This window comes from Marmota flaviventris, chromosome 9 (assembly GCF_047511675.1).
Source record: "Marmota flaviventris isolate mMarFla1 chromosome 9, mMarFla1.hap1, whole genome shotgun sequence".
In the NCBI taxonomy this organism is placed as follows: Eukaryota; Metazoa; Chordata; class Mammalia; order Rodentia; family Sciuridae; genus Marmota; species Marmota flaviventris.
The window spans coordinates 67,087,807-67,102,885 of record NC_092506.1 but is presented as its reverse complement, the minus strand read 5'-3'; the positions used below and the strand labels follow the sequence as shown (position 1 = coordinate 67,102,885).

Genomic DNA, 15,079 nt, shown 5'->3' with positions numbered 1-15,079 from the left:
TGGGGATCCACTGTAGAAGCTCAGGTGAGAGATGACTGTGGCTGGGATGAAGATGGTAGAGGCAGAGATGGTGAGATGTTGACAGAAATGGGAGAGCTTAAGCAGTTAGGACCAGCAGGACTCCATGATGGGTTAGCTCTGGGGGTGGAGGAGAGGGAGAGGGGTTAAGGATGGCCTGGGCTTCTAGCTTGTACCACTGATGGGAGGTAGGTCCATCCACCTACAGACATGGGAGCCAGCCAAGGGGCACCCATTGGAAGGAGACCATGGGAATGTTGAACTGATGTAATGCTGAGTTTGAAGTTAACAGGAGGGTCTGAGTGCCAGGCCCCTGCTTCTTGTTCCTAGAGGCAAGTCACATTGCCTCTCCAAGCTTCATGTCCTCAACTATAAACCTGGGGAAGTGAAACCTGCTTTATAGGGTTGCTGTGATGATTGCCACAAACCTGGAGTGGAGGTGCCTTGTACATTATAATTGCCAGTGCCCACAGGCAGTCACCAGTGATGGTTGATTTCAATCAAATATATATCCTTAGGAATTACTTAAGATATTGTTACAAAGAGGCATATGTGGCTCCTTGGGAAATAAAATGTGACTCCATGACACAGATGACGGGGGTAAGGAGTCTGTGCTTGGTTGTTGGAATGAAACTTCTAACTATGTCCCCAGCTGGGGGAGATGGTATTGTACAGAGTGGGATCCTTGAACTGGGATTCAAATGTTTGGGCTCCATTCTTGCCCCTATGGCCCCAGTAGGCCGTAGAACCTCTCTGAGCCTTAGTTTTTTTCAGTTGTCAGATGGAAATGGTGAGCCAAATTTAAATAAAGTGAGTTCAGGTAGAGATGATGTCATGCACATTACCAGGTACGTAGTAAGCACTTAATAAAAGTTACTGCTTTGCTCTTAAATGACCATGGCTCTTGTGCATTAAGGAAGAAAGTAGTGAGTGACATCAGGCCCCTCTTGGCATGACTTTGTCCCCTATCACCTCTTCATCCATCCCTTGTGATCCAGCCACAGCGGGCAGCTCCACTTTCTCCACACACAGCTGCTCTCAGCTTGGAGTGCCCTTTGCCATCTATGGCTCTCTGGTGCCTTCTTAGTCTCCAGGGTCCAGGCAAGAGCCACTTCTACCATGAAGCTTTCCTTGTGCTACTTTTGTTTTCACATAACTGTCACTTGGCCCTTCTTGAACACACCCCAGCCCTCAGTTTTAGGTTACAGGACAGCCAAATATCCTTCACTATAAACCTCTTGGGCCCATGACCTTATCTGTTTCAGTCTACTAATACCCTTAAAAATAAACACAGGGTCCGTGACAAAAAGAAAAAAATGTGCCAAATATATTGAATTAATTTAACTGGTAAAGGCTGAAGCACCAACTCAACCAGCCTGCCCATGGCTCTAGGCCTGCTGTGGAGGTTGCCCTGCACCAACTGGGTCAGAAAAGAACAGGCTGCATGGAGGGTTTTACAGTTGATGCCTGAAATTACTCTTCAAGGCATTGCCAATGAAGCCAGGCCCACAGCCTCTGCTAACTGGGCCACTGCAGTTATGCTGCTGAGGAGCTGGAGAGGGAGGGGAAATTAGTGACCCCAGGAGCAAAATCAGGGACCCTTTCCTTGGGTCTGGATCAGCCATGGCTCTGTGGTTCTCTGCTTCAGCCCCGTTTCTCGCTGCAGCCAGTGATGATCTGAACGACAAATCTGGCCCTGTATGTGCCCAACTTAAAACCCCTAAAGGGACAATCCCATTATCAGAGCCTGGCACCCATGCCTGCATTCCACCTCCCCCTCTTCAGCAGGCCCTTCTCAGAATGGGTCTGCATCTCACGCCCAGTGCCGTGGACCTTTCTGTTGTGCAAAGACTATGCTCCTAAGTCTTACAGGAAGACTGACCTGCCTGTTCTCACCCCATTAGAACTGAACCTTCATTGGTGGATCTCACTGTAGGTCACAGGCTCTCCCATTCTATCAGTTTGTGTCCTTTAGTGCAGGAGCACGTCTTGTGGACCATGCTTAGTAGTAGAAATGTAAAAGCAGGGAGTGTTCTTCAGGACTGCTCTGTAGGACCCATCTAGATGTTTGAGAAATGCTGTTCCATATAATTCCCATAGTATCCCTGTAAGACTGGAGTAAGTATCCCTGGTTTACAGAGAAGGAAGCTAAGGCTCAGAGGGAGTAAGAAACTTTCTCAGTGTCCCGTGACTCAACTTGAGTTATAACCAGATTTTGAACATGGATTAGGCTGGTGTCCTTTCTGCTTTCTAGACACCAGCTCTGGTCTGGGTCTGACACAGAATAAACAGTTAAGTGTTGAATAGAAGGGTGAACATGAAGTTGCTGGGTGGAGAAGTTGATCCTTCAAGAAGAGCTCACATGGGGCTGGGATTGTGGCTCAGCGGTAGAGAGCTCACCTAGCATGTGCAAGGCCCTGGGTTCGATCCTCAGCGCCACATAAAATAAATAAATAAAATAAACGTATTTTGTCCAACTACAACTTAAAAAAAAAAAAGAAGAGCTCACATGGTTGGTTTGTTAAAATTAGAAAGACTCCCTCACATGGTTCTATGGCTTGTTTGAAAAGAGGTGACAATATCATGTAGTATCTTGGATCATTATTAGAATTTCTATATTTTCCATGCACATAATGAAAACCATTTTCTCTGCTGAACAGCACAGAAACTATCTCTGTCTGAAAGCAACTTGATGCAGAGTATCCCAGCTGGGAGCATGAAGGGCACCCAGAGAAGGCGTGGCTGGCCCGAGAAGGGCAGTTAATGCATCAGGATTTCACCCACGCCATGCTGGCTTGTTAGGGGCTGAGGTCTTGTGGCTAGAGTACAATTTTCTCATCTTAAATTGTTTCATACCATTCTGATCACATACACAAAAATGAAATCTAATGAAGAGGGAGAAAGAAGAACAATATCTTTGACTCTGAAATACCCAGAAGAAAGCTAAAATGGACATGGTTTGAGGACCTAACTGGCAGCAGACATCCAGGATTAAAAAAAAAAAAAAAAAACAAGTACAAAAGTACAAGCAATGAAGATGTTGGAAATTATAGACCATGGTCCTTGGGAAGCACCCATCCTTACTCAGACATATGGTGGCAATATGACCAGCTTCACTTATATCAAGAAATATATAATCAGCTGAAATCAGCTACTGCACCTGAAGAGCAGATATATAGAGCTCAAGAAGCATCTCTGAGCCTCAGGTTTTCCAGAACCTCTTGAGCAGAGGGAGCAGAGACTTCCAGAAAGGAGACTAGCTTATACTCTCTCCTTCCCTGCTTTATTGAGTCCCAGAGCCCTGCCCTTGCAGGTGTTGACCCACTCAGGTCAACCATTGCATACAATGGGTAAGCCAGTGGAAGCCTCAGCCCCAGTTCGTGCCCTGTGAGACCAGATAAAGGTAAAGAAATGGTGTATCTACAGCACAACTTGCTCTTTGCCTTCCATCCCAGAGACCCTCTAAGAAAGGGAGCAGGGGGAGTGAGGACCTAAGTGGAGGCAGACATCCAGGGTTAAAAAAAAAATACAAGCAATTTAGTTTCACTAAATTCAGTGACTGAATGCAATGTTGAGGACAGATTTCACTTTGGGGCAGGGCAAAGAGGCAGCTGGTGAAGCGCTGAGCCTCTCTGACATATAATCCACTTTTCTTCCTTTCAATTCAGCAAAATAACCTAAGAGAAAATATTCATAAATATACATATGATCTATAGAAGGCAAAATCATCAAAGCAATAATGCTAGAAATGCAAATTTATTTTTTATTTTTAAATGTTAGGAGAGAAGCTGGTGGATTTGATGTAATTACTATATAACTTGATTTAAAGTAAATTCACTGAAGAGACACTTGTTGAAGATGGATAAAACAGGGTGGATAGAGGAGGGAGCTACAGAAAGGACAAAGGCATGGACCTCACTTTTGAAATGCCTCAACTCTGGTGAGCTTGTGGTTGCCAAAGCCAGGGATTTGAATTTTGTTCCTGGAAGGAGATATGACAGTCATTCGTGATTAGGTCAGAGCCTGGCATATGAAGAACAGGTCTGATTTGTCACCTCATATGCTTTCTGAATAAAGACCCACATTAATTTCTTACTAAAACTTAGAGTTGATTGCTTGGTCCTTAGAATAGATCGGTTGTTTACCTTTTGTTTTTCCTTTGAGAAAGAAAGCAATTCAGTGAGCATTTGTTGAGTGCTTGGCAAATGTGCTAGGTACCATGCCAAGCTCTAAGGAGAGAATGCTGGACCAGGGAGACCTGTCTCTGTCCTCATGGACCTTTCAGTCTGCCACATATTAAATGAACCACACCAAGCAGCACTCCATCACAGTGTGTGTCCTGCAAAGAAAAGACCTGTACATAGTTAGGGGAACTTAGTTAGTCCGGGAGTTTGGGGTTTCTCTGGGGTGATGGTGTTTAAGCAGACAGTCCTGAAGAATGGACTTGGGTTAGCAGGCAAAGAGCAGAGCATACGACCTTTAGGACAGAAGGGAATGGCGCTAGGGAAGGCTGTGACCCATTTGAAGACCTGAAAGGAATCCAGTATAGCTCAAGCTTAGAGACTAAGGTGGGATGAATGGATTAGCAACCCAGGAAGTACAGAACCCAGGTTCTAGAAGCAGCCTTGTAAGGCACAAGGTCACACTTTATCTTTATTGGATTAGGAAGCTTTCAAAGGATTTTTGGCAGGGGAGATAATCCAACTTGCATTTATATATATAAAAAATCCCTCTGACTTTGATGGTGAGAGAATTAGAGTGGAGAATTAGGGAGACCAGGTAGACGGGGACTGCCCAAGTCCAGGTGAGAGATAGTGATGGCTTGCTTGCATGAGGGTAATGGAGCTGGAGAGGAAGAAAAAATACAGCGATCTAAGGTGTCTTTGGAGGTACAGCTGTTAGGACTTAGTGCTTGGTTGTGGTAGTGACATGCAGGGACATGTCAAGACAGGAGCTCAGGTTTCTAGTGAAAGTAATTAAAAGACAGTGGTGCCCTTCCTGTGACTGAACATGCTGGAAGAAGGTTAAAATAACAACAATAATAACAACTATAACAACAAGCAAAAGACAAATGATGAATTCTTTTGTACCAACAAGAGACTAACATTGTATGTAGAAATGGATTAAGGATAAAAAACTTGAAATTCCCAACAGAAGTGCAGTTGCCAAGACATGTAGAAAAAGATGTTTAACTACATTTAAGAGAGGCAGATTAAAATATCAAAGCACCATTTACCTATCACATTGATAGAGGATTTTTTTTTTAGAAAAGCATGCTAATGCCTAATATTGATGAAAACCAGAATTGGCATTCACATATATTGCTGGTAGAAATTAAATGTGGTGTAGTTTTTTGTTTGTTTGTTTGTTTTTGCAGGGGAGGGTAGTTATAAATTGTTCAAAATGTTAAGCAATATAGTTTAAGTACATATTCAAACAACCTTGCAAGAAATGTGTACAAAGTATCAAAGTATTTACACTATGAAAAAATTTGGAAACAATCTCTACATCTGTAAGTAGGAGGTTATTTATATATCTATATATCCATTTTTTTGGTACTGGGGATTGAACTCAGGGTCACTCAACCACTGAGCCACATCCCCAGCCTTATTTTGCACTTTATTTATTTATTTATTTATTTTTTGTTTGTTTTTATAAATGTAATACAATTTTTAGTAATTAAAGAAAAAATGATTTTCATGAAAACTTCAAAATGTCACCAAGCTCTTAGCTTGATTTTTAAATTTTTTTTTGTTTTGGATATACATGACAGTAGACTGCATTTATGCACTTTGATATATCATACATAAATGGGATATAATTTCTCATTTTTCTGATTATATATATAGAATCACATCGGTCATGTAGTTATATACGTATATAAGGTAATAATGTCTGTTTCTTTCTACTATCCTTCCTATCCCCATATTCCCTCCTCTACCTTCAGTCCCCTCTACCTAATATAAAGCATCTCTATTTTTCCCTCGCTCATTGTTGTGAATTAGTAATCTCATATCAGGGAAAACATCTGGCGTTAGCTTATTTAGCTTAGAATGATATTCTCTAACTCTATCCATTTACCAGCAAACACCATAATTTCATTCTTCTTTAAAGCTGAGAAATATTTCATCACCTACACAGATCACATTTTCTTCATCCATTCATCTATTGAAGGGTACCTAGGTTGGTTCCATAGTTTAGCTATTGTGAATTGAGTTGCTATAAACATTGATGTGGCTGCATCACTATAGTATGCTGATTTTAAGTCCTTTGAGTATAAATCAAGGAGTGGGATAGCTGAGTCAAATGGTGGTTCCATTCCAAGTTTTCTGAGGAATCTCCATACTGCTTTTCATAGTGATTGTACCAATTTGCAGTCCCACCAACAACATATGAGTGTACCTTTTTCCCTACATCCTCGCCAACTTTATTGTTGCCTGTATTCTTGATAATTGCTATTCTGACTGGAGTGAGATGAAATCTCAGAGTAGTTTTGAATTTCATTTCTCTAATTGCTAGATATGTTGAACATTTTTTCATATATTTGTTGGTTGATTACATATCTTCTTCTGAGAAGTGTCTGTTCAGTTCCTTAGCCCATTTATTGACTGGATTATTTATTTATTATTATTATTATTTGGTGTTAAAGTTTTTGAGTTCTTTATATATCCTAGAGATTAATACTTTATCTGAAGTGCATGTAGTAAAGATTTTCTCCCATTCTGTAGCTCTCTTTTCACATTATTGTTTCTTTTGCTCAGAAGAAGCTGTTTAGTTTGAATCCATCCCATTTATTGATTCTTTATTTTACTTCTTGTGTTTTAAGGGTCTTGTTAAGGAAATCAGAACCTAAGCTAACAGGGTGAAGATTTGGGTCTACTTTTTCTTCTAGTAGGCACAGGGTCTCTGTTATAGTGCTTAAGTCTTTGATCCACTTTGAGTTGAGTTTCATGCAGGGTTAGAGATAGAGGTTTAATTTCATTTTGTTACATGTGGCTTTCCATTTTTCTCAGCACCATTTGTTGAATAGGCTATCTTTTCTCCAGTGAGTGTTTTTGGCATCTTTGTCTAGTATGAGATAACTATAATTGTGTGGATTTGTTTCTGTGTCTTTCATTCTGTACCATTGGTCTACATGTCTGTTTTGATACCAATACCATGCTGTTTTTGTTACTATAGCTCTGTAGTATAATTTAAATTCTGGTATTGTGGTGCCTCCTGCTTCATTTTTCTTGCTAAGGAAGGCTTATTCTGGTTCTCTTATTGTATAAATGAATTTCATGATTGCTTTTTCTAGTTGTATGAAGAATGTCATTGGGATTTTAGTGGGATTGTGTTAAATCTGTATAATGCTTTTGGTAGTATGCCCATTTTGACAATACTAATTCTGCCTATCTAGGAGCACGGGAGGTTCTTTCATCTTGTAAGGTTTTTTCCAATTTCTTTCTTTAGTTTTGTAGTTTTCATTGTAGAGGACTTTCACTTCTTCTGTTAGATTTGTTACATTGATTCCCAAGTCCCCCCCACCCCCTCCGAGGCTATTGTGAATGGGGTAGTTTCCTAATTTCTCTTTCAGTGGATTCATCACTGATGTATAGAATTGTATTTGATTTATGGGTATTGATTTTATATCCTGCTACTTTACTAAATTCATTTATTAGTTTTAGAAGTTTTCTAGTGGAATTTTTTGGATCTTCTAAATATAGAATCATGTCATTGGCAAATAGTGATAGTTTGAATTTTTCTTTACATATTTGTATCCCTTTAATTTCTTTCTTCTAATTGCTCTGGTTAGAGTTTCAAGGACGATGTTGAATAAAAGTGGTGAAAGAGGACATCCTTGTCTTGTTCCAGTTTTTAGAGAGAATGCTTTCAATTTTTCTCTGTTTAGAATTATGCTGGCCTTGGATTTAGCATATATAGCTTTTATGATGTTGAGGTGTATGTTCCTACTATCCCTAGTTTTTCTAGTGTTTTGAACATGAAGAGGTGCGGTTTTTTTAAAAATGCTTTTTCTGCATCTATTGAGATGATCATATGGTTCTTGTTTTTAAGTCTATTGATAAGATGAATTGTGTTTATTGATCCATATGTTGAACCAACCCTGCATTACTGGAATGAACTCCACTTGATTGTGGTGCACTATCTTTTCAGTATGTTTTTGTATGTGATTTGCCAGAATTGTAATGAGAATTTTTGCATCTATGTTCATCAGGGATTCTGAAGTTTTCTTTCCTTTATGTGCCTTTGTCTGGTTTTGATATCAGGGTGATATTAGCCTCATAGAATGAATTTGGAAGTGTTTCCTCCTCAACTATTTCATGGAATACCTTGAGGAGTATTTGTGTTAATTCTTCTATAGGTCTTATAGAAATTGGTTGAGAATCCATTGGGTCCTGGGCTTTTCTTGGTTAGTAGGATTTTTATGGCATTTTCTATTTTATTACTTGAAATTGATCTGTTTAAATTGGGTAGGTCTTTCAGTTTGGGTAGGTCATATGTCTCTAGAAATTTGTTGATGTCTTTGATATTTTCTATTTTATTGTTGTATAGATTTTTCAAAATAGGTTCTAATTATCTTCTTATTCAGATGTGTTCATTGTGATCTTTCCTTAGACAGGGTCTCAATGAATTGCTTAGTGCCTCACTTTTGCTGAGGATGGCTTTGAACTTGCCATACTCCTGCCTCAGCTCCAGAGCCTCTGGGATTACAGGCATGCGCAACTGAGCCTGGCTATATAACCATTTTTAAGTATGCTATTTCACTAGGTGAAAAAATAGATTATGTGAGACTCAATGGCACAAGTCTATAATTCCAGCAACTCAAGAGGGTAAGGCAGGAAGATCACAAGTTCAAAGCCAGCCTTGGCAACTCAGAGAGACCTTATATCAAAATAAAATAAAACAGCTGGGAATGTATCTCAGTGGTGCTAGAGTGCTTACCTAGCATACATGAGACCCTGACTTCAATCCTCAGTGCTGGAAAAAAAAGAGTTATTATAATGAGTTTGTTTAATATGATCCTATTTTGTAGAGTATCTGAATGTGAATGTGACTTGTGTGAATGTCCATGTGTCTTCTTACAAAAAGATTTAGGAGAAAATATATATATAAAAGGTATTGCTAGTGGTCAGTGAGATTTAACTGTATTTAGTATATTTGGATAAATAGAAAAAAATAATAGTTTAAAAAGAGAAAACGATACATAACTGCAATGTAACAGAGACAGTCATAAGTGAATGACTAGTTCTAGCTCAGATTTGTGAGAGAAGGCTTCATGGACAAGGTGTCCTTGGCTTGGGAAGGGATAATCAGAGTTGTTTGTTTTCCTGTTTCTGCCCAGCTTGGATCTCCTCTTCCATGTAGAAATAAGAAACTTTATGATGAAGGTCTAGGCCATTTCTATAGACCTTTCAGCCTGTTTTCTTGCTGGTCATAAAATATTCATGTCAATTAATTTTAAACCAGATGACAGGAAGTGGAAGTTTAGAGCTGCCCAAAGCTTACTCCACCACAGCTTCGATCAGTGTCCAGCACAATCACTTTGCCACTCTTTTGCTCATCCCTTGACAGTTGGGATTTCATCCTCATTTGCAGTGGTGGTGGCATTCCTGGGTGTTAGATTACCAGCCCTTTCCATTTCCTTGGTTACTATCTTGGATCTTTGAACAAAGAATCACTTTCAGTTCACATTTTTCTAAACTTGGTTTTAGAAATTATGCAGCTTCTTACCCAAGGGCCCTTTGTGGGATCTTAAATAAGTACTGATACAATCTAGTCCCTTTTTGGAGAAGCTGACAGTGTAACAGAACTGGATGACCCTGCCTTGATTTGGAAATAAAACTTAATTAGTGGTCAGATACGAAAGAAATGCAAATTTGGAATTTGAGGACTGGCATGAGCGCTGGGTTAACAAGGCAAGTCCTGGTTCCTTCTGTAAGGAGCTGTGTGTCTTTGGACATATCGTAAGGTGTTTTTGTTGTTTCGTTTTAAAATATGACAAAATGAGGTTCTGAGGTCACAGTAAAGTGAGGGAACTTACACCAGCCTCCCCCCCAAAATGTAATGGGGGCATTGAGGGGGGCGGTGGGCAAAGTGGATGAGCATTTTAAATGTCAAGAGTTATCTATTATAAGAAGAATTAGAAAAAGGTATATAAACAGCACCTCAAACCTGTGACTTCATGGATATTTGTATGTAGAATGGTTATAAGCATAAACTGAGTTGTTAGCATCCCCTTTGTATCTACAGAATCCATTTTCAGTTGCAAGACTACCTTTCACTAGGCACGGGTGGTGAGGGGCACAAGAAAGGAGCTGTAGAAATTTTTAAAAATAATAAAATCCCTTAAAAATAAAGTTAAACAAGAATACGTGAATTGCTTTGGAAAAGTTAATGATAGTAGAGGCAACCCATGGATATGGTAAAAAATGTGATGTCGGTGCCCAAATTACTGCATCAAGCCTTGGATGGATCACTAAGCCTTATTGAGCTACAGTTTTCTCAGCTGTAAAAATCTCCCAGGGTGTTTATGAGGATCATGAGATAATGTCTGCAGATATTATCAGCTCAATAGCTGTCACTTAGTAGGGACTCAAATGTATGAGTTTCCTTTTCTTTCCGTAGTCTCTCTTTTTTTTTTTTTTTTTTAAGTTAAAATAATATCTGTGATAGGCTGGTCAGTTTTCTTATTTTCCAGATGAGGTAGCAGATCCCAACTGGGGAAGGACAGTCCAAGGGCTGAGGTCGCTTGCTCTTCACTCCGCCAGGCTCAGGTGTAGCCAGTGAGGGCAGAGATCACACCTCAGACCCAAAGAGCTTGGGGAAACTGACCAAGCTGAGAGAACGAAATAAAGCAACCAAGGCAACAGTCCTGCTCTAACACCAGGAGCCAGAGAGGGAGAATCACAATCTGCTGGGCACTGAGTACTTTTAAATTGTATGGATTTGTATAGCCCCTGCTCTGAAAAGAGCTGAACTCCATGTATAAAAGAAAATAAGTTTGGAAAAGTATCCCAGAATGTTGGAAGGAAGTATGTTGAGGTTGCAGCCCTTTTCTTTGCTCTATTTCTTCTTGTTTCTTAGTAGCCTTTCACAGATTAACATCTATGAAAAATAAACATAAGTGCCCAAATGATGGGAAGGCTGAATTTTCTGTCCTGGGAGTTGGGCACCATTGGCATCTGGGCTTGCAACATAACTATTAATTACCATGCTTAATTTTTTATGATCACACTTCATTTTCTGAATAGTTCCCTTGCAACCCGTGACCATTGGCAATTTCCTCTGCTCCATGGGATCATGGAGAGTTGGTAGCCAACATTAGGTATAAAACCAGTGATGCATTTTAGTCCAGAGGACTCAAGGGATTAATTGTGATTGTCTTCTTGTTTTGCAGATGGAAATTTTGAGAATCAGAGAGGGCTGGTGATCTCTCAGACGCTTGGTCAGTAGGTAAGTGATGATAAAAGACAGTCTGAAACAAAATATGTTTCTAGGCTCTATGACCTAACCTCCGCCAGACCCAGTGGCTCCTGTTTTGTGACTTTTCTATTTTGCACAATTCAAATAAGGAATAAGATGAGCTGGTTTGAGGCCTTTGCAACATCGTGTGCACTTGTTTCTGGTTGTTCCCTTCGTGGAGTTGGAATGAATGTTCAAGTCGAGTTTGTGAAGACCTCCTAGGCACTGCCTGACCTGTAATGGGACTTTTCCTGAGAATGGTAGACCCATTAGATTCTGGCCTGCACTGTGGCTGGTGTGACACTCACTGACTGTCCCTGCAATAGACCTGAGTGTTTGATGAATGTAGCACTGATCCAAGGGGTTAGAGGGTATTGACCTCAGCCCCACAATGACCCGCTCTGTGACCTTCAGTACACAACTTCACGCAAGGTTGCCTTCATTTTGCCTGCCTTCTTCCCAACTGTTTTACTACAGAAAATTTGGTGCTAGTCTCTGTGCCAGGTACTAAAGATGACAAGCTAAATACAGCATAGATTTTGCCCTTGAGGAGCTCACGGCCCAATGGATGAGCTCCTCCTTTCCTTGATAGTTTCTCATCACGAGAATTTGTCATATCTGCTTTGGAGTTTGTAGTTGGTGGAGTGCTTTGTGACCTTCACAAAACTATGTAAGATAGAAAGAAGTTGTGACTTCCATCCACAGAGGAGAGACCCGTGGCTCAGGTTGGCCAAGGCTATCCAGGGAGTAGGACTCAGAGCTGGACTCCAGATCCTTGCTAACTTCAAGGTTGGTTTCTAATCCCAGCAAAAGGTACCCCCTGACAGTTTTAGCATGTGTGTGGGTATTGCTGTGCCCTAACCCTCGGCAGCAGGGATGAGGTTGGGGAGATAGGCTCTTGGATGGAGCCCAAGTTGATGTGGGAATAATTTTCTGCAAGTAGTTCTTTCCCGTGTCTAGCTGATAGTTGCAGAAGCAATGCTTTTCCTCCCTGGCAATAAAAGCAGCCATCGGCTCTGGGTGAGCTGGTAACCAGAGGGAAATCTGCCCAGGGCCAGGGTTGCCTCCTCCAAGTGACAGGGACTTAGCATATCAGAGAGAATCTGGCAAGGTCGGGGAGGATACAGCCCCCTTCTTGTGCGGTGACCCTGCCGAAGGCTGCTGCTTCCCACCAAAGCTTAATGATCCTGGACTAAAGAAAGCTAGTAGCTTCTGCCTTTGTGGAGCTGCCTTGCCTCAGGCGCAGCGTGGAGAATGATAGGGATCAGAGGCTGTGCTGTTTGTTTATGTGGAGGACAACTCCTTGTGGAGGAAGTTCTTGGATTGCCTCAAAGTCTGGAATTTCAAAGGGTGCAGGACTAACCTCCGGGACTAGACATGCTTTTTCTATTTTGCAGTTTGTGTGTGTGCAGGGAATGGTGGCATCCTTAAGGTAGATATGCCTGGAGTGTGGGAATGTAAAGGATGGCAGGATTTGTGGGCAATGTGTGAGTTTGTCGGGATGGGGTGAGTGTGTGTGTGTGTGTGTGTGTGTGTGTGTGTGTGTGTGTGTGTATGAGAGAGAGAGAGAGAGAGAGATCCCTAGGAAGCAATTCTTATGGGAAAAAAAAATAAAACTTGCTAGTATTATTTTTCAGCAGGACCCCAAAATGGGCTTTAAATAAGTCTCATTAAACTCTTTCATGACTAGGGGAGGCTGGCCCTTCTTTCACTCTGGCTGGGATCATCCAGTTCTCCCTGGCCATCTTCTTTGGGGTCAGATAACAATGCCCGTTATTTGTTTTCATCTCTCCAAAGCCCTCCCCCCTCCCTGCCCTCCACAGCCCCCACTCCCACCCCAGTGCTGTGTGATCTCTCTGCCTGGCCCTCGCCTGGACCTCAATAGGGACAGGGCTGGTGTTGGGACTGACAGATGATAGCTGCTGGAGTGCCCTGTGTCTTTCATTGTCCCAGCAGGGAACTTTAAGGTCTTTGTGCAGGAGGTACACTGAGCTGGGAGTTCCGGGCCACCTTCCTTTCCCTGAGGGTCACTTATGGCTACAGATGCTCGGCAGGACTGTGTGTGTGCAAACCCTTTCCTTCAAGGGTTCGGTTTCCTCTTGTCCGACATGGGAAGAGGTGAAGTCCTGTTGAAAGGCAGGTTTCACCCTAGACTGCAAGCAATCTGCCAGGTCTCCTGAACAGAGCCATTTCCCAGAGTGATTATCTTTCCTGAGCTGAGAGCCAGGTGCTCTGCAACAGGAAGCCAGGCAGGCTTAGCAACAGACTTATCAGGCCACGCTACAAGAATGTTCCTTCGTGTAAACAGGTCTGGGTCTGTACAGTTCTGTTCCTCTCTCTGCATTGGCTCAGCTCTGAGGCTGGTGCATCGTGATTCGCAGGGCTCCTTCGCAGTGGTAAAGCACTCCCTGAGGTGTGCGGCTCTTCTGCATCATTCTTGTTCCTCCCCACACAGAGCTGCAAGTGGCTGAGTGTGTAGAAAGGACAGTCAGTGTTTGTGGTCACCACAAAGAAGCCACTGGCTCAGGGTGGTCAGCGGACAATTGCCCCCCTGGGGTGCTCATGACTTGTATAATAAGCAGGCCTTCATCTGAGTCCTAGTTTGGCCTTTATTGAACCAATCGACTCAACATTTTGCTCCGGTCATTGCAACCTATTGTTAAAGATGTGTCATGTGTACTGCTGTCTAGTCAAGGGTGAGTGGAAATTCACCACCATCCTAAGACCATTCTACTTGCCAAATTACCTGTCTCAGAGCTGCTGCAGCTGCCTAGGAGATGAGGTGTCTTTCCTGAATTCACAGAGGCAATAAAGGGATTAGTGGGGGCCATGACTCTTTCAGCCTCAGTTTCTTCATTTCTTAGGTATAGGTTGTAGGATTGATTAATGATAATCCACCACACATGGGAAAAGACTGATACACAACAGCAGTAATCGTAGTAGTAATGATGACAGTAATGATAATGCATTATTTTGTGGTACTGTATATTTCTTAAGGTTCTTTTATATTTGATTCTCTCAGCAACCCTGCATTAAAGGCAGGATTAGGATTACTCTCTCAATTAGACAGATGAGGAAATTGGGGCAAAGAGAAATGTGATGTGAAGGCCTGGTCTGGAGTCAGCATAAGCCATCGTGGCCACAGTGTGGTCTTGGGGAAATGCTGGCTTGGGGATGCCTGGTAGAACCAGAGCATCCAGCCTGGTTGGAGCAGGAAGTACTTCCTCCCCAGACCCTTCTGCCTTTTATCCACCTTGGTCCTGAAGAGCCCGCTGTTTGGAACATTCTGCTTGGTTCTTGTCAGCAACTGCACCCTAGTGGTCATTCTCAAGTCATCGTGGCTACAGTCTTTGGCTCGAATTGGCTCTAAACCAGAAAAGCCACCTGGCATCAATCCTGTCACATGCCCCAGGTGAACCTGTTGCCTGACTTCAAAACTTCCTAGAAAGATTCTCCAGGGGTGGGAGAAAGCAGCCACCCAATATCTGCCTTCTATGTGCTCTTAGTCACTGCTCAAAAATGCTCATTCAAACACTCTGATCAATAGACACTTAGTAAGCAACTGCATGTGCAAGGTACTCTGGGGATAGGTATATAT

General features: G+C 41.9%; 1 protein-coding gene across 13 annotated transcripts in view; it reads left to right on the top strand.

Moving 5' to 3' along the window:
• Positions 1 to 15,079, top strand: part of Tenm4 (teneurin transmembrane protein 4) — a 753,505-nt gene that overhangs the window by 170,320 nt on the left and 568,106 nt on the right. For all 13 annotated transcript variants that reach the window (XM_071616542.1, XM_071616552.1, XM_071616550.1 and 10 more), the window contains exon 2: positions 11,417 to 11,472. The gene's annotated coding sequence lies outside the window, so the exon portion shown is untranslated. The remainder of the gene's footprint in view (positions 1 to 11,416; positions 11,473 to 15,079) is intronic.